At 45.3% G+C, this 22,801-nt stretch overlaps 1 protein-coding gene and 1 long non-coding RNA gene across 3 annotated transcripts in view; one reads left to right on the forward strand and one right to left on the reverse strand.

Annotated features, from left to right (window-relative positions):
* The window catches only part of GATA5 (GATA binding protein 5), a 59,931-nt gene extending 37,329 nt beyond the window's left edge, over window positions 1-22,602 (reverse strand). Inside the window, exon 1 of one of the 2 annotated variants that reach the window (XM_066626534.1) lies at window positions 22,576-22,602. The gene's annotated coding sequence lies outside the window, so the exon portion shown is untranslated. Of the gene's footprint in view, window positions 1-3,830; window positions 4,081-22,575 lie in introns of those variants that run through there. The other variant, XM_066626533.1, reaches the window with a different exon arrangement.
* Window positions 22,319-22,801, forward strand: part of LOC136649709 (uncharacterized) — a 57,878-nt gene continuing 57,395 nt past the window's right edge. The window contains exon 1 of the long non-coding RNA XR_010794428.1: window positions 22,319-22,485. This is a non-coding gene — a long non-coding RNA (uncharacterized lncRNA). The remainder of the gene's footprint in view (window positions 22,486-22,801) is intronic.

Raw genomic sequence — 22,801 nt, forward strand, 5'->3', positions numbered from 1 at the left:
TCTCAGTTTAGAACCTGAATTTCAGCTCTAAGGGAATTGATGCAGTCGGAACCAGTTTCACAGCCCAATCCTATCCACTCTTTCCTGGGAATAAACCCCATTGACTCTAGTGGGGTTTACTTCTGAGTAGACATCCATAGGATTGGGCTGTCAGTCTGGTAACTTATTATACCTTCATACATCTAATATTTTACTAGAAGATGATCTCAACAGGTCTTATTAAAATTGAATAAAATAAATTATAACACAAACCCAGGGGGGATATATTTATGGAGTAAAAAAGAAATTGCTGTATTCCTACGATGTGCCATAGAATACAGCAAGCCACACACACACACACACATTCTATTTATGTATAGGACACTCACAAAGTTTGTACCTTCAGGAATGACACAGAGAAGTACTTCACATAACACATAATTCACTCAGGGCATTTATAGCCACAAGATGTGATGATAGTCAAGGCTTTTGAAAAAAAAAAAAAAAAGATTAGATACATTGACAGGGGATACCTACAAAAACCAAATGAGCCACAAGAACCACAGAGAGTGTGAAGAGGAGAAGCAGGTCCTGATGGGAAAGCGGACAGTCATCAATACCTTCATACCCTACTGATGGTGAATTGGGGTACATCCAACTGCCTGCTGCTGCAGGAGGACCCAGTATATGGGGCAAGATCCTGTTGCAGCCCAGCAATTGTCAGTCTCTACCCACAGTAGAGTTAGGGATCTGTCTTCTGAATAAGACAAGCGGATCTTTGGAATTGGAGTCATTGAAGCTCACCAACACCCGGATTCTAAAGGCATAAAGGGATGGGCGGGGGAGGGTGGTCAAGGTTTGGCTTTCATAGGACAATTGAAGGGATGGGCGGGGGAGGGTGGTCAAGGTTTGGCTTTCATAGGACAATTGAGCCCTTTTAGAATCCGAAGGTGGCTAAAGCATGTTGTAGATCTGAAATGAGTCCGGTGTAGTGTACAGTTTTTTTTAATGTGCACAGACAGAGCAAATTAACTGCATACCGGGTGTCAGCCTGAATCCATTAAAGATGTACCAGTGTCAAGACTTATTTCCTTTGATCCCCCAACAGATGAGCGCTCAGTCCTAGTCACGGTTATATGGCAGTTCCATTGGTTTGAAAGGAACTTACTTACCCGGTAAGGAGAGTGTCTAATTGTGCCTTTAGAGGGGTGATAATAGGGTGCCCACAATAGCTAACAAAAGAAAGCATGTATTTTAAAACCAGGGCCCCGTATTCATAGCCCGATCCTGTGCATGTCTATGTGAAAGCCGAAGTGAAAGCCGTCTTAATGGGACTTGCTTAGGAGTAAGGGGGCACGCACAGATCTAAAAACCATCCTGGCAAAATAGGCATCGAATTGGCTCCAGCCACAACCACCACACTGGTTCATTTTTTTTTTTTACACGCACTTGGAAACGCAGTTGAATTTTTGCGATTTGTGGGTGTCCTTCCTTCCCCCCCAGTTACAAGTTTGTTTATGCAGTTAAAGTCCATGATTGTTTGTCCAAAAATGGCCATATTTTCCTAACAGCCGAATGTGGCCCAAATTATTATTTTAAAAATCAGTTATTTTATCTTTTTCCCTGTAAACCGCTTTGTGAACTTTTAGTTGAAAAGCAGTGTAGTAATAATAATAATAAATAATAATAATAATAATAATAATAATAATAATAATAATAATAATAATAATAAATAAATAAATAAATAAATAAATAAATCCAGTTACTCCAAGGACGCTCTAAAATGCCCAACTGCAGCCTCGAAACCTCACGGACTGGAATTGGAGGGCCCAGGTTCAAATCCCCCTTCAGCCTGGACACTCATTGTGTGACTGGGTCAATCTAGCCTCCCTGCCAGGGCAATCCTGTGCATGTCTACTCAGAAGTAAGTTCTGTACAATGCAATGGGTCTTATTCCCATGTAAGAATGGCTAGGATTACAGTTTAAATTATTGGGGGAGGGGGGAGAATGGATACACTATCGCATCCTGGGCGGAATCAAATCAATTTTGCTGGCTTTTTGAAAACAAGCAAAACAAACAGAAAGTGAAAATGGCAAACGAAAAGGACATCTGGAGAGATGGAAGCGTATTGCCAGGCACTCTCCTAACGTTATAGAGATAAACCTAATTTTTAAAATTTAATTGCAATAAAGTTTTGGTCTCCCAGAATTGGAAACATCATAAATAATTTTGATAGGAATATTTGAATTAAAAGCAGTGGCGTAGCTAGAGGGGGTGCAAAGCTCTAAGTTTTGCAGGGAACCTCACCGCGGCATGCAAGCAGCCCCTTCCCTTCGGAGCCATTCGGGACAGTGGTTGCCAAACGGGGGCTCCCCGCAAAACTCAGTGTTTTGCCCCCCTCTGGCTACGCCACTGCTGTTTACTGAGACTGAATTCAGGAGACTTTGAGTATGGGCAGCAGGATCACAGGCAAGCCCTAGGAGGTTCTACTTGAGAGTAAGTGTTCTCCACCTCGGTGGGACTTCTGAGTAAACCTGCATAGGATCTGGGAGATCCGCTGGCGAGGCGTTCGGGGCTGCAGCCCACCGAGCTGGATTCTCCGGCAACGTGTCTGTTCGCGAGTCCGCCCGATCGCGTTCAGTGGGGGACCCGCTTCGCTTCTCGGGATCGGGCTTAGAAGCCAACCCTACAAACCTCTGGGCGGGCTGGATCCGAAGGAAACGTCTTTTGATCCGCCAAGGGACTGTGAGCCCAACCCTAGGCATGTCTACTCAGAAGCAAGTCCCATAATAGTCAATGGGGCTTACTCCCAGGAAAGTGGGGATAGGATTGCAGCCTTTATTCCCAGGATCGCACTGGAGGGTGGTTTTCTTTTGAAGCTGGGAAACTAACTTGTTTCTTAGAAGTGAAACCCACCTAGGTTAAAGGGACTTAGCACCGTTTCTGGTTTCTAAATCCGGGTAGAGAACATTATTTAAAAGGAGAAGAGGTTAAAAAAGTTTGTAAGATCTTTTTGATGGGGGCAGGGAAATTTCTCATCTAGGCGAGCACTCCATTGATAAGACATGCCCTAGATAAGAGCAAGAGGTTATTCCACCCCCGCCCCCATGTAGAAAACCCCATTTACAGAAAGAGTTCTCTTTTTCTTTAAGGGTGGGGGATTTAGAGCACAAGCCTAGTCACATCTGCTCAGAAGTCAGTCCCACGGGGCCCAATAAGGCTTACTCCCAGGAAAGTGCGGCTAGGATGGCAGCCCGAGAGCCCAAGCCTATGCCTGTCAACTCAGAAACAAGCCCCACTGTAGTCAATAAGACTTACTCCCAGGAAGGTGCGGCTAAGATTGCAGCCTGAGAGCCCAATCCTCTGCCGGTCTACTCAGCGGTAAGTCCCATTGTAGCCAAGGGCCTTACTTCCAGGAAAGCCCGAGAACCCAATCTGTGCCTGTTTACTTAGAACTAAGCCCATTATCGTCAAGGGCCTGACTCCCAGGAAAGTGTGGCTAGGATTGAGAGCCCAATCTATGCATGTCTGCCCAGAACTAAATCCCATTATAATCAAAGGCCTTAATCCCAGGAAAGTGTCGCCAGGATTGCAGCCTGGGAGCCCCAACCTATGCATGTCTACTCAGAACTCAGTCCCATTTTACTCCGTGGGGCTTACTCCCAGGAAAGTGTGGCTCGGATTGCAGCCTCAGTCAGCAAACCAGTAAATCACAGAGAGCCTTATCGATGGCAGGCCCTTGCAAAGCCAGTAGGATCGCCCCCGGCTTCTTCTCCCAGCGTGGCACTATCTGGTAGATAAGGCCAGCTGGAGGAGAGATAAGTCTGCAAGCCAGAGAAAAGTACTTACTCCGCAAAGGGCAGGAAGGACCAGCTGGCGTGATGGGGGCCGGCAAAGAAAGAGTTAAAAAAAGATCCCGGAGGAAAATCCCAGCAAGGGGGGGAGAGCCGATTCGGAGCCCCCCTCCAGCGAGAGCCTTTGAAGGGGAGGCTCCACTGCCGCTGCCGCCGCCTGTTATCTCCGATCCCTCGATAGCTGCTGCTTGACCCGCCTCGCGAGCTCCTCTCTCCCCTAATCTCGGCCTCCGAGTGATTCCCTTCATCTCCAGCTGGCCCCTTTACTGCAGGGAGCTGGGGCCGCGTCACGTGACCCCCTGGCAAGCCCTGCTGTGTGGACTGCGAGACTGGGTGGCGATCCCCAAGAGGGGGGGGGGAGAGAGATCGGAGCCCAGCCCTAGAGCCTCAGTGGGGCTCCCTCCCTTGACCCTGGAGGCTCTTCTCCCTGCTAAATCCGAGGTTTTTCTGGTCACTTTTCTCCTCTCTGTCCTTTTTCCAAAGTGTCTGTGAGCCCAAGTCCATGCATGTCTACTCAGAAGTAAGTCCCGTTATAGTCAGTGGGGCTTACTCCCAGGTAAATGTGGATAGGATAGCCGCCTGAGAGCCCAACCCTATACACGTCTCATAAGTATGTCCCATTATAGCCAAAGGGACTTACTCCCAGGTAAGTGTGGGTAGGATTGTGCTTTGAGGACCCAATCCTACGCATGCCTACTCAAAAGTATGTCCCATTATAGCCAAAGGGACTTACGCCCAGGTAAGTGTGAGTAGGATTGTGCTTTGAGGACCCAATCCTACGCATGCCTACTCAAAAGTATTTCCCATTATAGTCAATGGAGTTTACTCCCAGGTAAGTGTGAATAGGATGGCAGTCTGTATTAGCAGAGCTCTGGGTGGGGGTGGGGTGGTGCAGTGTTCTCAGTAACCATCCTAGACCATCTGGAGAGTTAATTATTACACCTCCTTGTCGATCAGAAATGCCCTCTCCCCCCCTAAAAAAGTTGCGACCATTTCACTTCAATCGCTTCTATCAGAAGGCAGCTTCAGCCCCCTCCCCAGCTTTGAATTCGAACCATCTCTCTCCCAGTCAGCGCTGGGGCCGCGGAACGTCTTTCTGCGCCCTGACAGCCCAATCCTATGCAGATCTACTCAGAAGCAAGTCCCATTATAGTCAATGGGTCTTACTCCAAGTCCTTGTTGAACTCAACACAGCATCGGGCCACAGGCGTAGTTTCTTGGCAATCCCATTGAAGTCAATGAGATTGAATCCCATTGAAGTCAATGGGATTCTTAGGCTGTGCCTCTTTCGTTCTTGGTGTCTCTTTTTTTCTTATTGTTCTTGCCCCCCCGTTCTTACTTTTGGGGGGGCTTCTTTCTTTCTTTCTTTCTTTCTTTCTTTCTTTCTTTCTTTCTTTCTTTCTTTCTTTCTCTGTACTCCTTGACACTTCTCTAAATCAATCCATCCTTCTGGAGATTATGTATTAATCCTCTGAGTCTTGCTTGCCAAAGTTTTTTCACGTCCAAGGTTTGAAATGGCACGTTGTAGGTCTTCTGTGCATATCGTATTTTTTAATAAAATGAAATAAAATCAGATCTCTCTTCCAAGGGCGATCACCTAAGACCGGTTTTGCTTTCTCTTCGAAAGCTCCCCCAGCTGAGCTGTGAATCAGCTTGGTGCTGTATTTGCAAACAAAAGCCTTAAAAATGATTACCCACTGTCCAGTAAACCCCACTGTCCAGTAAACCCCACTGGATACCTTAGGATTGACTTCTAAGTAAACATGCATAGAACTGTGCTGTAAAATAAACCCAATTCCCCCCCCCCCCCCCGAAAACATGACATACTCAGCCGGCAGAATTTATTTTCACTTCATCAGAATTCTTTGTTTTTGACCCCAAACAGTTACACGTTCTCTGTTCGTCTTAAATAGTCATATTTATGTTGAGAAGCTACTGAAAAAAAAAAAAAAAATTCTTTGCCATGAGTGTATATTCAAAGAAACCTAATTTTTTGGGCGGGTGTGAGGAATCCATCTAGTACAGGGTGACCAGTTGTCCTAACCACAAAAGAGGGCAAGGCACCACAAAATGTAGGACAGCCAAGAAAAATGTAGGACATCCAAGACACCACTTTAAAAGCATTCATGTATATAGATTGCTATATACATTAAATTTAAATTTAAAACTATATTGCATATAAGTGATTAATTCCAAGAAAGCTCTCACAGGCAAAAGGAGTACATTTAAGTTCTTTTCAAGGACAGGAGGATGAAAAAAGAGGACATGCCCTGGAGAAAAAGGACATCTGGTCACACTGATCTAGCACTGATTTACATCACAGCGAAAGTCTCTCTCCTCGTCAGAAAGCCCTGCCGCCTGCCTACCACCGAACTTGGAATTCTCGCGTTCTGACCAGCTGACCAGCTCTCTAGTGGCCGGGCGTTCCGTAGGAAGAGCAGTGTGTCAATTTCAAGGAACGGTCCCTCAAGTCCCTGGGGAAAGAGTGGATTCCCCTTTCCTGCTGCGGGACTGCAATCTGCCTGGACAAAAAATTAGGAGCGGATGCAACGCGCTCCATCACTTTAGACCTCAGAAGCTTTCTCCATTTCCATTCACAGCAGTGGGGTGGTAATTTATTTATTTATTTATTAATTTATTTAACAATTAAGGTTAGCCTTCGCAGGTACATCGCCCTTCTGAGCTTCAGAGCTGCTGAGATTTCAAGACGGCGTGTACTGCACCCTTGTGCAAGGTTACCCGAAAGTAGACCCACTGTGTAAAAGGGGTTTTACCGCAAGGGAAGCGTGCCTACAGTTTACAGCTTCGACAGCCCAAATCCTAGGCACGTCTACTCAGGAGTAGGTCCCATGCAAGGAAATGGGGCTCACTCCCAGCTGTGTGTGTGGTTAGGATTGCAGCCTGCTTAGCTGGGAGCAAGTGCCATTTAAATCAACGGGGCTTACTTCTGAGTAGACATGCCTGGGATCGGGCTGAGAGTCCGGTAGAAAGGCAGGCATGGGTCGAAGAAGACAAAAGTACATCTACTTTATTTGCCAGTCGACCTGACTCCTCTTCCTCTATGCTTCAGACCAAACCAACCAAAATCCTTACTCTTACTACTATTTTAAATCCCATTTCCTTTTTAAACGTGTCAATATCATATCTGGTCGACGGTACGTTGTAAATATTTTTCCTTCGTATTTATAACTCGATACTTAAGAATGAACCCGATCCTTCAAGAACTTTCCAGTGTCTGGTCCTGTTCGTGTCTCCACGGACTCAGTGGGCTTTACTCTCGGATAAATGATTGTGAAAACCTCAGCCTTAACAATCCAGCCCGAACTGCCTGTGGAGACAACCCTGTCCACATTTACGTGGGAGTAAGCCCCCCCATTGACTGTAACAGGACTTACTTCTGAGTAGGCAAGCTTAGGATTGGGCTCTCTGTTCGGAGGTCATCCTTGATTCCAGCGCGGTTTACTACTTACACAGATGGCTTCGGCACAACTACTAAACACGCTCGATTGGTAGTAAGTTTCGTTGCACTCGGTGGGGGATTCCTAAATAAATCGGCGCGGGAAGGATCGGACCCGGAATGGGTATGATCACGTTGAGGCCTCCCTTCCACTTAAACCGGAGTGACTTCGATTCAATTATATGACACCGAATATCCAGTCTAAAAACGAATAGAATTTACTGCCACGTCAAGATCCCGTGGGCTGAACAAACATTCGCGCCTCGTTAATTTCAGTCCGAACGGAGCATGGACCTCAGTGAGAACTAGTGGCTTGAGCTCCTCCAGTAGATTAAGAACAGTTCCCTCTCTGGAGACGGGAGGGGGGCGGTTTAAAGACCTTCTTATTTATGAAGGCTTTTAACTGACACTGGGGGCGGGTGCTTTTTTAATAACTTATATTTTAATTGTGGTGATGTTGGGTGTTTTGTTTTAATTTTTTTAAATATACAGTATATTGTTTTATGTTGATATTGTTAGTCACCTTGCATCCCCTTTGGTGTGGGAGAAATTATATATATTATATACATATATATGATTTTTATCCCACCTTTCTCCCACACCAAAGGGGACTCAAGATGGCTAACAATATCAACATAAAACATTATACACTAAAAAAAAATTGAGGGCCTGTTCAAACTGCCGTCTGAAACCTATAAATCTGCACCTGTTATCGAACAGTGACTTTTATGGACAATAAAGAAGAATGAATGATTTAGGGCAATAATAATAATAATAATAATAATAATAATAATAATAAATTCCCCCACACAGAATTACTTCATGCCCAATGCCTTTCAGTTAGTTTGGCATTAGTTTTGATTCAGTTTTAAAGGGAAATCAATCAATCAATCAATCAATCAATCAATCAATCAATCAATAAGCCAGGGAAAATTGCTCACTTGGGATGAGTCCTCCTCACACTGTTCCCCGTTGACCTAACTGGGCTCCCAGGGTGTGCATCTGGCGTAGATTTCCTCTTTGAAACATCAGATAGGAGACTAAAGAAACCCGTCTTGCCTAGCAATGCTCTACTAGTCGGTGAACCCGTGCACTGAAACCCAAGGGCAGTGTCATAGTCAGAGGGGGTGCAAAGCACTAAGTTTTGTGGGGAGTCTCACGGGGCATGCAAGTGGCCCCTCTCCCTCCCTTTCTGAGCCATTCTGGGTGGGGGGAGCAAAGCAGGCACACGCTGCTGCCATAAGGTTCCCTGCAAAGCTTAGTGCTTTGCCCCCCTCTAGCTATGCCACTGCAGGGAAGTAACAGTCCTGTGGGGCAGGGGTGGGAGAAAGTGGCAGGGCAATCTCAATTTCACAGTCATGGTCATCAGTGTCACAAGTCCCCCATTCAGTCCATGGCTGCATTGGTCTATCCCAGACTCCCTCAGCCAGCAATCTCATGCTGTGTCTGTTTCCACTGAAGCTGGTTTGTTAGGGAATTGTCACATCAAGTGATTGAATTTTAATGTAGGTGATTAACAACAATAAAACAGTTCCAGAATTAAGTCCCAGCTAAAGCAAGCCAATGCCATGATCAATATTCCACATGTCCCATAATACACAATTCATAAATGTCCCATAGTACACAATTCATAAATGTGTAAATGTGTACCTACATTCCTGGGTAGACAAGTCATAATTGACTTTCTGAAACCAAGGGGGTTGGAAAGACAGAGATCTGATTTTATTTTCTTAAAGCTTTTTCTGTTTTTAAGTAGCTACAAAGGTTGAACCACAAGGTCTCATCAAAGGTACATTGATAAAAGAACACATCAATACATGATCATACAACATCCCAATTCACTGGCGTCTTCTTTTCCAGTGCTACAGTAGGTGTTTCTGTCCACAGAAATAAAGTATCCAGCAAGACAAACCATTACAATGTGTAAAGGGAGCAAGTCCCATCCTGTTAAATGGTTCCTGTCTCCTTCCCAAGAAAATGTGAATAGAATGGCAGCCTAAAACATAAACTTCTTTTACTGCACTCATATACTGAAGTTATTTGGAAGTGAAGTTCCATTGAACTCAGTGAATCTTACTTTCCAGTAAATCAGGATTGATTTGTAGGGTAGCGGTCCTGACCTTTGCTTACTTGGGTGTAAGCCCTGTTGACGCTAGTGGGAATTATTTCTGGATAAACTTGCACAGGATCAAAATTCATATTTTATCAGATCGGAGTATTATTATTATATTTTTGCACAGTCAGTTATTTGGGCTGGTTTGTTTTATCCAGACATTGAGTCCTTCCCAAGGACTGGTTTTTATCCTAATAAATACCGTCACAAAATGTAAGCTGTTCCCAGTAACACTTATTTATTATTATTATTATTATTATTATTATTATTATTATTATTATTATTATTATTATTATTACCAATACTAATACTAATGTTAAAACTAGTCATTATATTCAGAAAAGGGTTGCATCCTTTGTTTTTCCACAAGAGACAGGAACCTTTAATTGAGATGTGTTTAACATTTTCTTAAAGGTATAATTCACCTTTCGCACACGCAGCCCCACAAGACGGTTTATATTACCATCTCTTTAACATGGTTTTCAACATGGTTTTTAGGCAAGATCTTTAAAAATAAAAGCAATTAAATATCATAGACATTACTAATAAGAGTTGCTGATGCTCCTGCAGTACTTAGGAGAAATTACTGCACAGCAAAGAGGAGTCAATAATGGCCTCAATGAATTGCTTTATTTCTTTCCTAAATCTTTTTCTAGCATACCAGTTTTCCCCATCCATAACATAAGAGTCGTCAGATAGCCTCAAATCTCTTGCTGTTAAGATCAGACCTGTTGTATTTCTAGACTTGCCACCCAGTCATATTCATATTTACTTGAACTGTGAGTTCAGTAGAAATTTGTGCAGTGAAAATGACTGAGGTATGGGGATCAAAAGCTCCAATACAGAACTAGAGTTATATTTGATTGAAGAAGATAACATTAAAGTACACTTGGTTCCCCTTCATTTAAATATTAACATTGTCTTAAGTCCTCCTCAGTGGGGGGGGGGGATAATAAACATGTAACCAACCAATTAATGAATTGGATGAAAGTTCATGTCACCCTTAGCCCTTTTTGAAACAGATCAAAACATTTCTGAATTAAAATTAAAAACAAAGTTTTAGATGCTAAGAGAGAAAAAGGAATTTTCCAGTATCATCCAGAAATAAGGGAATATAATCTGCCTTAAAGATGTTGTGGGTTGCACTTTTACTTGCTCTCTGTGTGTATAAATAAACCAAATTTCTAACTTTCCTAGTTATTCCTCTCAATCACTCAAAATCGACCTTCCCAAAAAGTGGCAAAGGACCAAGGGGCTCCAATCCCTTTCCCAGAAGTCAAAATCAGTTTGATGTTGTTCTGAGTAAACCTGAAGAAAGGATCCGGCTGGTCATCACAATGTATTTAGGATCGGAGAGTTTAACCTGATCGAAAGAATGAATTAGCAATGTATGGATGATCTTGGGAAGGGCCCCTGTCTTGTAGAGCTGGTTTGAGTAGGGAAATGACAGCCCTATCTATGCACTTTTATTCAAAAATAGCTTCCACTGAATTCAGTGGAGTTTACTACTCCCAGGTATGTGTGCATAACCTAAGAAGTATGAATAGGGGGTTAATTAAAAAGCTGCTCAGGAACATTATCTTGTAAGCCGAGTTGAAAGAAGCTTTTTAAAAGGTTGGGAAAAGAGAAGGAGGGATGGACTCCTGCTGATATGTTTAAACAAGAAATGAAAGAGTTGTACTAGATCAAATCAAGGGTTTTGTGGGATGCCCATTTGCCTCTGGCCACAGGCCTGCCTCCATTCCCTGGATCTGGTATTGAGTCCTCTCCTGATTCTGCCCCCTTTGCTCTCATTGCTAACAGTGTGGTCAGATCTACTATCAATGAATGTTTGACACTATCACCACATCCTGTAGCAGCAAATTACATGCACTTCATTCATGCAGAGAGCCAGCCCTTGCAGGAGAATGACAGAGTATCATTGGACAAAGGGACATTCATATATACATATCACTTAGAGATGGTAGTGGTGAGCGATGACTTGCACCACAGCCAGAACTTTTGAATCGCTGTACATCTCTGAATTTCAGTGCTTTTCACTGGGATCACATCACATATTCAGCTGTCGGCCATCTAGTGTACAGTCCCAGTCCTGATGAACATACATGTGCGAACCAGGCCTGAACTTGCAGTAAAGTAAGATTCTGTTCTAGACAATTTGGATAAATGCAGACAGTTTCTGCATTGCTTAGCAGTTGCATTGGCTTTAACAGGGTTACTCAGGAGTAAATAGATTGTAACCTCTTTCACTATGGTTCTAACTTGCTGCCATCCTTACTTTACAAGGCATTTGGACCTTACTACTGTAGTTACATTTTTTTCCCATCTGTACACATGCATGTTTATGTGTACATACATCTATCCACTCAGGATACCATTTAATGCATCCATTGAAGTGGGCTATAGTCCAGAAGATTTATATCAGAATAAATCTCTTTGTCTACAAAGTGCCACAAGACTCTGCTGCGTTTGTTATAATTTGATGATATATCAACCAGGATCTAATTCAGAAGTGTCCCCATCCATTTCAAATCTACTTGTGCAAAATCAATATCACAAAATCACATTCTTGAACTCAAAAACTGTAGTTTTTGTACTCTTCTCCCCCCCCCCCCCAATCCTTGGTTTCATGGAATCATATTACCTTATGGACCATTAGTCCACCTAAGTCACCTGGCGGCAGCACTCCCACAGTTCAGGTAGCCCTACCTGGAGATGCCTGCCCATCCATACTAGGGCTTTCACATTAAAGATTGCTTCTCTCCCATGCTCTGAACAGAAATTAAGCACCATTTAGTTCTGTGCCAGGAAGAATTTCACTGTTTAATTTTCTACAGGCTGCTGTTAAAAGCAAAGGAGCAGAGCCAGTAACAAGGTTGGCAATAGTTTCTTATAGCTGGCAATAGAGGTTATGCTGCCCAGATTTTGAATTTGAATTCTCCTCCTCCTACATTTATATAGTGTTTTTCAACAAATAATACACTCACAAAGTGGTTTACAGAGTTTAAATAAATGAAGGAGGCTGCAATCCTAAACACACTTTCCTGCGAGTAAGCCCCACTGAACACAATTTCTTACTTCTGAGTAGACATGCATAAGATTGACCTGTAAGTGGTCCCCAGTCCAGAAAGGGCTCGCAGTTGAAAAGAAGAAACAGCCACCAGAACAGACACTGCACTGTGTTGAAGAAGGATAGCTGTTCCTTCAGCTAAATATAAGAGATCCATCATTTTAAGATGTGCCCCTTGGGAATGGAACCATTTCTAATCCATTTCAGACACCAAGAAGCAGTCAAATGTGCAAGGAAATCCCAGGATTGAAGCTTCTTGCTGCAAGAAGGAAAGGTCTGCTCTGCTCTATGTAGAAATAAGTAGGAATTAACATCAACTCTGCTTGTAGATGTGAAGGTCTGATGGTCACTGTATGACTTGGGTCAGCAATTAACTTACAAGAGGGTAACCTTGGGGAAGGAATGAAGAATAGGAACCAGGCAGCCTAAGAGTTTAGGTCTATCACCAGCCTGTCCGGTGGCCACCACTATTGGTTCCTATAACACCCTCTTGCTGCAGTGCTAGCTGGGTACTCCTCAGAGGGCTAATCCTTATGCTGGGTACCTTGATGATGTAATATTTATGACAGAAAAACTGGTTCCTAGACTGCATTCAGTCTTGCTCTCCTAGCACTTGGTCACTCTCTTGAATGACCCAGAAACAAACTGCATTTGTGCTGCAAATGAAGGCTCTTTCTGTGCATGTGTACACTTGCCCACAAGCTCTGTGCAGCATGCCTTGGTCCCATTCCCTTCTGTTACTCTATCTAAGCTTAAGCATGTGAAACTGAAAGAATCATAAATGCTTCCCCGGTTAGCCCCTGCCTCCCTCCCCTTCCCTTCTTCTGTTATTTTCCTTGTGTCAGTCTCTAAATTGTAAGACCATGGGGCAGGAACCTGTCTTCTTTACATAATGTGCCATTTACACTTTCATGCTATATAAATAATAACATATACTTAATGGATGGGTTCATCAGGGCAAGGAACTGATTTAGCCCATGTCCAACTGTGTTGTCAAGTCCAGCCCTTTACTTTTCCCGTTGTGAATAGTTGTCAGAAATTCTGGGTCATGGCTGATCCAGAGGTCCTTGTGAGCCTTCCTTGCTCATGTAACCCAAATATCATTATGGCACATATTTCGCCAATCACTCATCATTTCTTATATCAGCAATTTTTTTAGGCCCAGATCCCATTGAGGTAGTTGAGACTGTCACTTCAGAATGCAGGTGGGAACAGAATGCCTCTTCATACAAAGCACAAAATCCATGCATATGGAAAACTAGCATGTCAGGGAGGACTGGAACCCTTCTCCCTAACTTGCTAAGTTTCTATGTGCAGGGTTGTTGTTGTGCAAAGGAGGATTAAATTGTGTGAGCACTTCCACTATAATCTCGGCCACTGGACTGGTTTATCAGTTCAGAGAACGAGGAATAAGCTGGGTTTACTGAAGAAGTACAATTGATCTAATGGTCACAGTTTATAATGAGCAGCACTTAGAAGTAAGATACTTATTGTGTGGCATTTATTCGAAGCTGGTATATGTAGGGCCAGAATACATTGAAAAATCTTCAGTGTCAGTTTCATTCTCAGAAATGAGTATTGCACAAGAACTCAGCTAGGCTCTTTGCAAGACATCCATGCCTTTCAGGTGGGTTTGCTATTTGACTGCAAAGAACTATTAAATCCTAAAAACTCCAGTGGAAAGAGAATGTAGTGGTGCTTTGTGACTGTTGCCTCCATACGGTATGGAGGGGAGCCCCAAGATTATCATACTTATTGATAGTCTCAAAACAGAGTGGGTCAGGGCTGAATGCTACAAATCTGGTTTCACACAAACATGATTGTGGATCAGGTTGTTAAGAACTGTTCGGGTGCTTGTCTGAGAGGAAGAGGCATTTCGACTTTCCCTTGCCCATTCTTACAAATGTCATTGGGATTATTTCATCCAAATAAGGTAAACTTGCTAGGTTGAGAGCCCAAGGGCTCTTTTATCTTTGAGACATTCATGAACAGAACCTTCATGATGAGAGTCATTCTAGCTAGGGTTTTGTGTTTTTTTTTCCTGAGAGCAAGGATCTGGCCACCATGGTGGAGCTAAGTAAGTCCAGGTCTGGTCAAAGTCTAGATAGGTGGAGCCTAGGAACCCCATCTATATGGTCTTCAAGCAGGCAAACCTGATCACCCCCTTATTGTAGTTGGGGAACTGAAGCCTGGGTGATTTAAGACCACCTAGTGAGTTTATGGCAGAGGTGAAATTCATAGCCGAGAAGTTCAGATTCATTGCTCTGTTGCTCAACCATCACACTATACCAGCGCACAATGAAAACCAGACACCCAGGTTCAGATCCCCACTCAGCCATGAAGCTTCCTGGGTGACCTCGAGCCAGTCACCATCTCTCAGTCTAGCCTGCCTCCCAGGCAAGTTGTGAAGAATGAGTGGGTGTATGGGAAGACCCATGTACATGGTTGCATGTACACTTCTGAGCTTCCTGACACCCTGGCAATCCTGGCCCCTGTTCCACCCGGGGCTAGGACCACAGAATGGTGCCCCCAAGAGAATGTCCACCCCCACCGACCCCACTGTCACGTCTGGGGGTTTCTGGAAAGCCTGAAAGGTCACTTTTGGTTTTTGCCTAAAAACTGGAAGTGGTGTTTAAAGGCCCTCTAGAGGTTCCATATAGTGCCAAGGAGGGCGGCAGAACGGAGCAAAAAAGTTGCTGTGGGGAGGGGGGAGGTGGTTTACCACTGCCCCCTCCAACATGCCACCTGGGACATTTGCAACCCTTCCCCTCCCCCAGGTATGCCAGTGTCCTACAGGAACGACAGAATATAAAATGTAGTAAGTTAGGGCATAAAGGATTGTCTTGCTGGATCAAACAGAGGGGTCATCCAGAACATGGTTCTGTATCAAAAGCCTCTGAAAAGTTCACAGGCTGATGCTGAAGACAATCACTGACTCAAACACAAGAATATTTTTGGTGTCAGAAATTATGTATCTACCACTGCTGGACAGTTGACGGTGGATGATGGAGGTGGAGATGTGGACAAAAGGAAGGCATTTGTGAAATACATGGAGCGAGGAGTGGAAAGCACCACCAATGGGAGAGCAAGGCCTTGAAAAGGCTATTGGGACTCAGAAAGGGGGATGCTTCTTGAGGTCTCGTCTCTGCAATATCCCACCAGTAAATCAAATCTACTGCTGTATTATGAGAAAGGGTAAAAAAATTATGTTCCCTTTATGCAGCATCCTGCTCACAAGCCATGATTCTGGAGCAGAGGATGCACTGAGAAAAGCCAGCAGGAAGACCAGCCATCCACATTAGCAACACAGATCCTGAATGCTTCAGAAAGCAACTGAAGAGACGGTCTCAGGATGCCTGAAAGTGTCCTGTGACGCTGAACATCTGCCAGACCACACCAAAATGGATATTTTAAAATGTCCTGATATTTAGAGCATGGCAAGTGAAGGAGCCATAATTACCCTAAGTTATTCTCACTGTCAGAAATACCCCCCCCCCCCATGCTGGGTATTAATAATTCTCAGCTGGGCTAGATGGAAAGCAGGGAGGGGGGAGATTTAGGAGGGCTGAGCTGTCCAGGTGAGTTTTCTTCCAGGGCCTGAGACAGACAGAGCGGCGCCCTTTAGACACCCCACTGCTAATCCAGGCCCCTTTCCCCCTTCCTCTTTGATTTGTAGACCTTTTGCTCCATCGAGACTCCTAGCGGTCCTTAGCGGAGGTTGGGACTCTAGACTGAGGGCTTTCTAAGTGGGGATCTGGGGCTGGTTCTGGGGCAGTACTTGGCATGGCGAGGAAAGGCAAATTCTGAAGGTGGAAGATTGGTGGCCTTGGCAGTGGTGGAGAGATGCTTAAAGAAGGCACTGCAAGTGTGGAAGGTAGACGGTGGTTCTCACAGGAGACCTGGGTTCAAATCCTCCTCCTCAATACCCTCTGTGAGCAGTTACTCATCTTTCCCAGGTTCATCTCCCCATCTGTACAATGGGAATTGCTGCATCTTTTGCAGGTATGCCAAGGGTGCTGGGCTTCGCCTTGAACCTGTTTTGGTCAGGTTGTTGGAGCATAGGAAGGAAGAGGGTTCTCCTGCACATGTCTCTGGGCCTGTGCACACTCTTGGTTTGTGCACTGAACAGTGCAGGCTGGTGGCCCAGAGCAGGATGATTTGGTACACAACTTAGCAGAGGTCTCAAACACATGACAACTGCAGCTTCTTGTAAGGATTCCCAGACCCAGATCATGTATGCCAAGTGCTCCTGTCACTTTGGGCTAGCAGTCCTAAACATGCGCTCTAGGAAGGGAGCATGTCTCCCTATACTCAATGGCACTTACTTCAGAGTAAACATGCTTAAGATTGCACTGTCTGAATGCCCAAAACTTTTCCATGGGAAGCAATAGATCTTTAATTTGCTTAATTTGAGGGGTTTAATTGAACTGATGCAGAGGATGCCTCATCCAAGCTGCGCCGGGAACTTCTCTCATGGAAATCAATCAACATGCTCAGGGATGTCACCAGAACTAGCCAAGAGAGCGTAGTGCACTTTTGCACATTCAGTGCTAGATAACAGAACTATAGCCTTTGGCAGCCTCCGGAGAAGCCCAAGAAGCAGAAGTCTGGGATGATGATGATGATGATGATGATGATGATGATGATGATGATGATTAAATCAGTTATCAAGACACAAACGCAAACTGCATTTTTGAGATAGAAAGTTAAAGAACAGTTAGGGAGCTAGTCTAGGTTGGCATCCTTCAGTCTCAGAAGACTATGGCATTGTGCTCTGAATAGTGGTTCTGGAACAGAGTGTCGTCTCCAGTGCGCGAAGCCTGGGTAAAGTAGGTATGGAGGATAGACTGTTTCCCATGCAGCAAATTCCCCCTCTCCATGTCCTGAAATGGTCCAATGGAAAGGCAGAAGCCAGTACGGTTGGTTCTAGTGGCTTCTAAGGAGTTGCCAGAACGTGACTGTGTTCAGCCATGAACTGCCTCAGGGACTCCGGCTCCAGATTTTGCCTCAAGGTTGACTCCTGAAGCCTCTTCCATAACTGGATGTAGCCACAAGGCAGTGGAGGTTTGGGAGCAGAGTTTTCCTTCTCTCAGATGAGCTGCCTTCCCAGGCTAAGTAGTCCCATCTACCTGGTGGCTGTTTAGCCAGGACAAGAACAGCCAAACTGAGGGCCTATTCTTATCCCTGGCCCCCAGGGGAGTAGTCTAGGTATATCAAAAGTAAGTCCCATTGAGCTTAATGGGACCTGCTACCAGGTTGATATGTACAGGATTGCAGCCTATCTGCACAATCCTATACTTCTTTATGTAGAAGTAAGCTCCATTGATTTCAAAGAGAGGCTGCAATCCTAAACACACTTTCCTGGGAGTAAGCATCATTGAATATCATGGAACTTACTTTTGAGTAGATAGGTTTAGAATTGGGTTGTTACTCCCTAGAAAGTGCATATAGGAGTAGAAACCCTGGGAAGTTGTGGCCAGTCAGTGTAGACAGCCCTTGAGCGAGGATGGACCTGTGGCCTGGCTTACCCTGTGTCACCTCTGCCTGTGTCACATCACACCCCCCCCCAACAGACACTTTGGCCAGGAACTCAGGGATGGGGCAGCTGCTTTTCCTCCGTCTGCTGGTGATTCAAACCCAGGACCCTCAGTTGCTGCCCTGGGTTTTGCTCAGACCCAGTGGGGAGACAGGGTGGAAGGCAATCTAGCTTGGCCTGGCCAGAGGTCAGCACTTTTAAAGCCTCCTCGATTTCAATGGATGTCTCTATCCTATGGAAACCAACCAAAGAGCCTTGGCCAAGGTTTGGCTTTGGCTCAGATCATGCCCCTTCACCAATGCCTGCTGGGTGAAAGCAGCGGCCATCCAGGCAGTGGTGTAGCTAGAGAGGAGGCAAAGCACTAAGTTTTGCAGATCCTTCCATGAAACAGCTGCTCTGAGGCAGGATCCCCATCAGGACTTGCTCTGCAATTTCTTAGAGCTGGCCCCAGTTGGAAACAGGAGACCAACAGCCCAATCCTATGCATGTCTACTCAGAAGTAAGTCCCATTAGAGTCCGTAGGGTTTACTGCCAGAAAAGTATGGATACGGTTGGGCTGTCAGGCTGCAATCCAGCTACACTCATCTAGGAGTAAGCCACACTGAAATAAATGGGACTTATTTCTGAGTAGACCTGAGTAGGATTGGGCTGCATGGCTACAATCCTAGCCACATTTACCTAGGAGTAAGCACCAGTGGCTATAATGAGACTTACTTCTGAGTAGTTATACCTAGGATTGGGCTCTAGGCAGGGCAAAGGCTGGTGTAAAGTCTGCGGGGACGTCGGGAATTTCTAAAGGTGGAGCATTTTGGGATGGCGCAATGGGAGGGAGGTGAGATGCAGTGCGCTGCCCTGTGCGTGTTTACTCGCAAGGAAGTCCCACTGTGCCCGAGGAGGCTCCCGTTTCGGATTCCCAGGGGGCAGCTGTGGGTTGGTCCGCCGCTGCAAGAACTATGAACAGTCTTGTGGCGGGGCGTTCCGCAGACTCCAGCGCGTTTCCAAAAGGGCAGGGAGCAAAATCCTGCAGGGTGGCCTCCTTTAGCAGGTGCTCTGTCCCTTTGGGTCGGGCGGCGCGACTCAGAAGTCCCCCTGCAATGTAAATAGGGCTTGATCCCAATTAAGTATGTTCAGGATCGATAAATTCATTGGGACGGGATCGGGCGCATTGCCTCCCTCCGGCTGAAAGGTGGACATCCGCGCTAGACCTGGAGCGCTGGCACAGGCCGTTGAGGTCCGGCCCCGGCAGAGGGACTGTGCTTGTATCCAGTAGCGTAGCTGGGGGGGCAAAGTACTAAGTTTTGCAGGGAGTAAGGGTCCCGACCCCTCCCCTTCGGAGCCATTCCAGGAGGATGCCTCCGTTTTGCTTCCCCCTCTTGGCATGGCTCTGAAGGGGAGGGGCCCCTTGCACGCTGCGGTGAGGCTCCCTGCAAAACTGAGTGCTTTGTCCCCCTTTGGCTACGCCACTGCTTGTATCCGTTTCTGTCTTAGGTGACATTCTCTGAATTCCGGATCAGAGGTGGCGGGGGCACCTCGGAAAAGGTGGCACCTCTTTGTGGGGGGGGGCAGAGAAACAGTGGAAGAATTTTCGCTGTTGCTTGTCAGTAAGACTTCCACGCTCTGCCACAGAAATTCCATCCGCTCACTTCATTCAGACGTTGCAGTGATACACGCAAGTTGCGTGTTCTGTTTGGGAAGCGTTCGGTGACTCGAAATAATATGCAATACGGAGAATGCATTTTTATTTTTAAAAAAAATGCTTTTGACATTTCCGAAGGGTTGCAAAGGAATTGAACTCGTGAGAGAGAGAGAGAGAGAGAGTGAGAGAGAGAGAGAGAGAGAGCACTGACAATTTGCAGAGAGGAAAATGCTATCATGTTGCATTTTACACCAAACACACTCAGAAAAGGGTCTTTCTAAGGATCGCAGCCGTGGCCACCTAGAAGTAAACCTCGCGGTGTCCCTATAGGCGACTCTGCCCGGTTCCCTTCTGCCAAACTCCCACGGAAACCTCGAACTGAGCTGGGACTTTCTTCTGAGTAACGAGGTTCAGGCTGGCGCTGTCCTAGAGATGCCCCCCCCCGGGGGGGGGGAGTGTATAAAGCAGTTTTCTGTACGTCTTGTAAATTCCTATGGAGGAATTCCAAGGAGGCGGGGAGGGGGTTTCTAATCGAATCAACCAGTGTTTCCAGTTTCCACCAAACAGTTTTACAGCTCCACTTCTAAACCGCTTTAAATGTGGGGTCCTGATTATTAATTATTATTATTATTTTGCAATTTTCTTGTTACCTTAAGGCTGGCGTGCGTCACTATCTTTTATCTGGACGCATCGATTCTCAGATGCCTAGTGGGTTTTTTTTTGCATCTATCAAAGACGCCACCCAGCTCCAGAACAAGATGAAATCTATAGCACACGAACAGCCCAATCCTATGCATGTCTACTCAGAAGTAAATCCCATTATAATCAATGGGGCTTTCTCCTGGGTAAGCGTGGCTAGAATTGCAGCCTTAGAGCCCAATCCTATGCATGCCTACTCAGAAGTAAGCTCCATTACAGTCAATGGGGCTTACTCCCAGGTAAGTGTGGCTAGGATGGCAGCTTTACTCATATCATAGGCTAAAATTGTACCCGCCGTGGTCGGTGCTCTAGTCTAGGCGAAACAGCAGCAGACCTTGAAATGAGTACATCCTGGGTGTAAATGAAATTACTACACACCAAGGACAGCGAGCAAGCCTGACTTCCGACAGCAGCACACGTGTTACGAAAACAACCTTGAAGAGGTCATTGGAAAGGACCCGATATTCAACAGGCCGAATCCCACCGACGATATCTGGTTGTCGTTATCATTAATATCATTATCATTAATAATAATTATATATATATATATATATATATATATATATATATATATATATATATATATTACATTATTGAATCTATTATAGCAATATATTAATTATTATATTGCAATATATTATATTACTATATATAATATATTAAAACAATCAATCCATCATATTACTAGATTAATATTATACAATATGTAATATAATTAATAATTATTATTATTAAATATATGTATAATATATTATACTACTACTACTACTAATCTTTCAGATACTTTAAAAACACGATTACAATCCAATAGACAGGACTGCTATGTGGCGGGGACGCAGCTGTCCTTGCGGAAAAGTCTCTGGCTACAATCCTATAAGAAGTAGGATTTGTTTCGTGTGAATCAACGGACGCGGAAGGGGGTCGTTGGAGTCCCTGTTGAGGGTCTATTTCAAAGACCAGGGAAGATCGCCTTCTCCAGGAAAACAACGAGGAGGAGGAGATGGTGGTTATCCCTGAGAGGAAGAAGAGGAAGCCCCGTTCCCAACACACTGAAGCCGGACCACGTAGACTGGAGCCGAGACATTACACACCGATCTGAAAGCACAGACTTCGGCTTAAGTGTGTCGGGGCTGCAGGGGAATCTGTGGGGTGGGGGGCATTCACAGACATGTGGGCCGAGGGCTGCAACTGGAGGGAGCACTTTGGCAAACCCAGGTACAGGTGAGAGCCGAGCAAGGCTTTTTGGGGAGCCGTAGAAGACCCCCGTCTCATCCCGCCCTGCCTCCCGTTCCATCAAGAAGCAGCCCCCCAAACAACCTGGTGTCAACCAGAAACCGCAGAAATTTAAGCACTGAAGAGCCGATTCTACGAGACAGCTTAAGGAGCCCAATCTTATGCATGACTACTCCGAAGTAAGTCACATTAGAGAATGGGGCTTACTCCCTGGTAAGTGTGGCTAGGATGGCAGCCTCTGAATCCAACCCTATGCATGTCTACTCCGAAGTAAGTCACATTAGTGGGGCTTACTCCCAGGCATGTGGCTAGGATTGCAGCCCAAAACATTATGAACCTAAGACCTTTGCATCGTCTGAAATGAGTCAGTTTAGAGCAGGGGTGCTCACACTTTTTTTGGCTCGAGAGCGACTTTGAAACCCAGCAAGGCCCGGAGATCTACCAGAGTTTTTTTTTACAATGTTCGTGCCATCATAACATATAACATTTATGTGTACAATGTATGTTGGTGTACCTTGAGCCCCACTGAGTATAACAGGCCTTACTCCTGAGTAGACATGCCTAGGATTAGGCTGTGAGGCTGCAATCCTAGCCACACTTACCTGGGAGTAAGGCCATTGAGTACAATGGGCCTTACTCCCGGCGTTTCCTCCCAGAGGCACCTGAAGGGGGGGGGGGTCGGCGCTCCGCGATCTACTCATTTTGCCTCGCGATCTACCGGTAGATCGCGATCCACCTATTGAGCACCCCTGGTTTAGACGGACAGGCGAATGTGAGTTGCCCTCGGTCGAAACCCGTGTCCAGTTCAGTGGTTCTTGCTGCCAAATGAAACTGACCAGACCACAGCAGCCCCGAATGGTGAAATTGACAAGATCCTAAACTACCTCTGCCCGGAGACTGTTTCAGGTAATAGACACGCCAAGATCCAGATTTTTTGTCTGAATCGTTTAAAAAAGCCACTTCTTCCCTCAACCCCAGAGAAAATGTTTTTCATACCTTTTTCATACCTGTCCAGGTGCTTCTCGAAATCCACGAACCAAGAGGGAATTTCCTTCAGCAGGAGAAGATTGGCAGAAAAAGAGAATTTTTTTAAATAAAGAAAATAAGAGATAAAAGATGCGGGGGGGGGGGGAGAAAGGAAGACGTGTGATGCAGAGTGAAGGGAAACAGTCTCTGGGTTTGGAAGGGAAGATAACAGGTCGGGGGGGGGAAGACGCCTTGG

This window comes from Tiliqua scincoides, chromosome 4 (assembly GCF_035046505.1).
Source record: "Tiliqua scincoides isolate rTilSci1 chromosome 4, rTilSci1.hap2, whole genome shotgun sequence".
NCBI lineage: Eukaryota > Metazoa > Chordata > Lepidosauria > Squamata > Scincidae > Tiliqua > Tiliqua scincoides.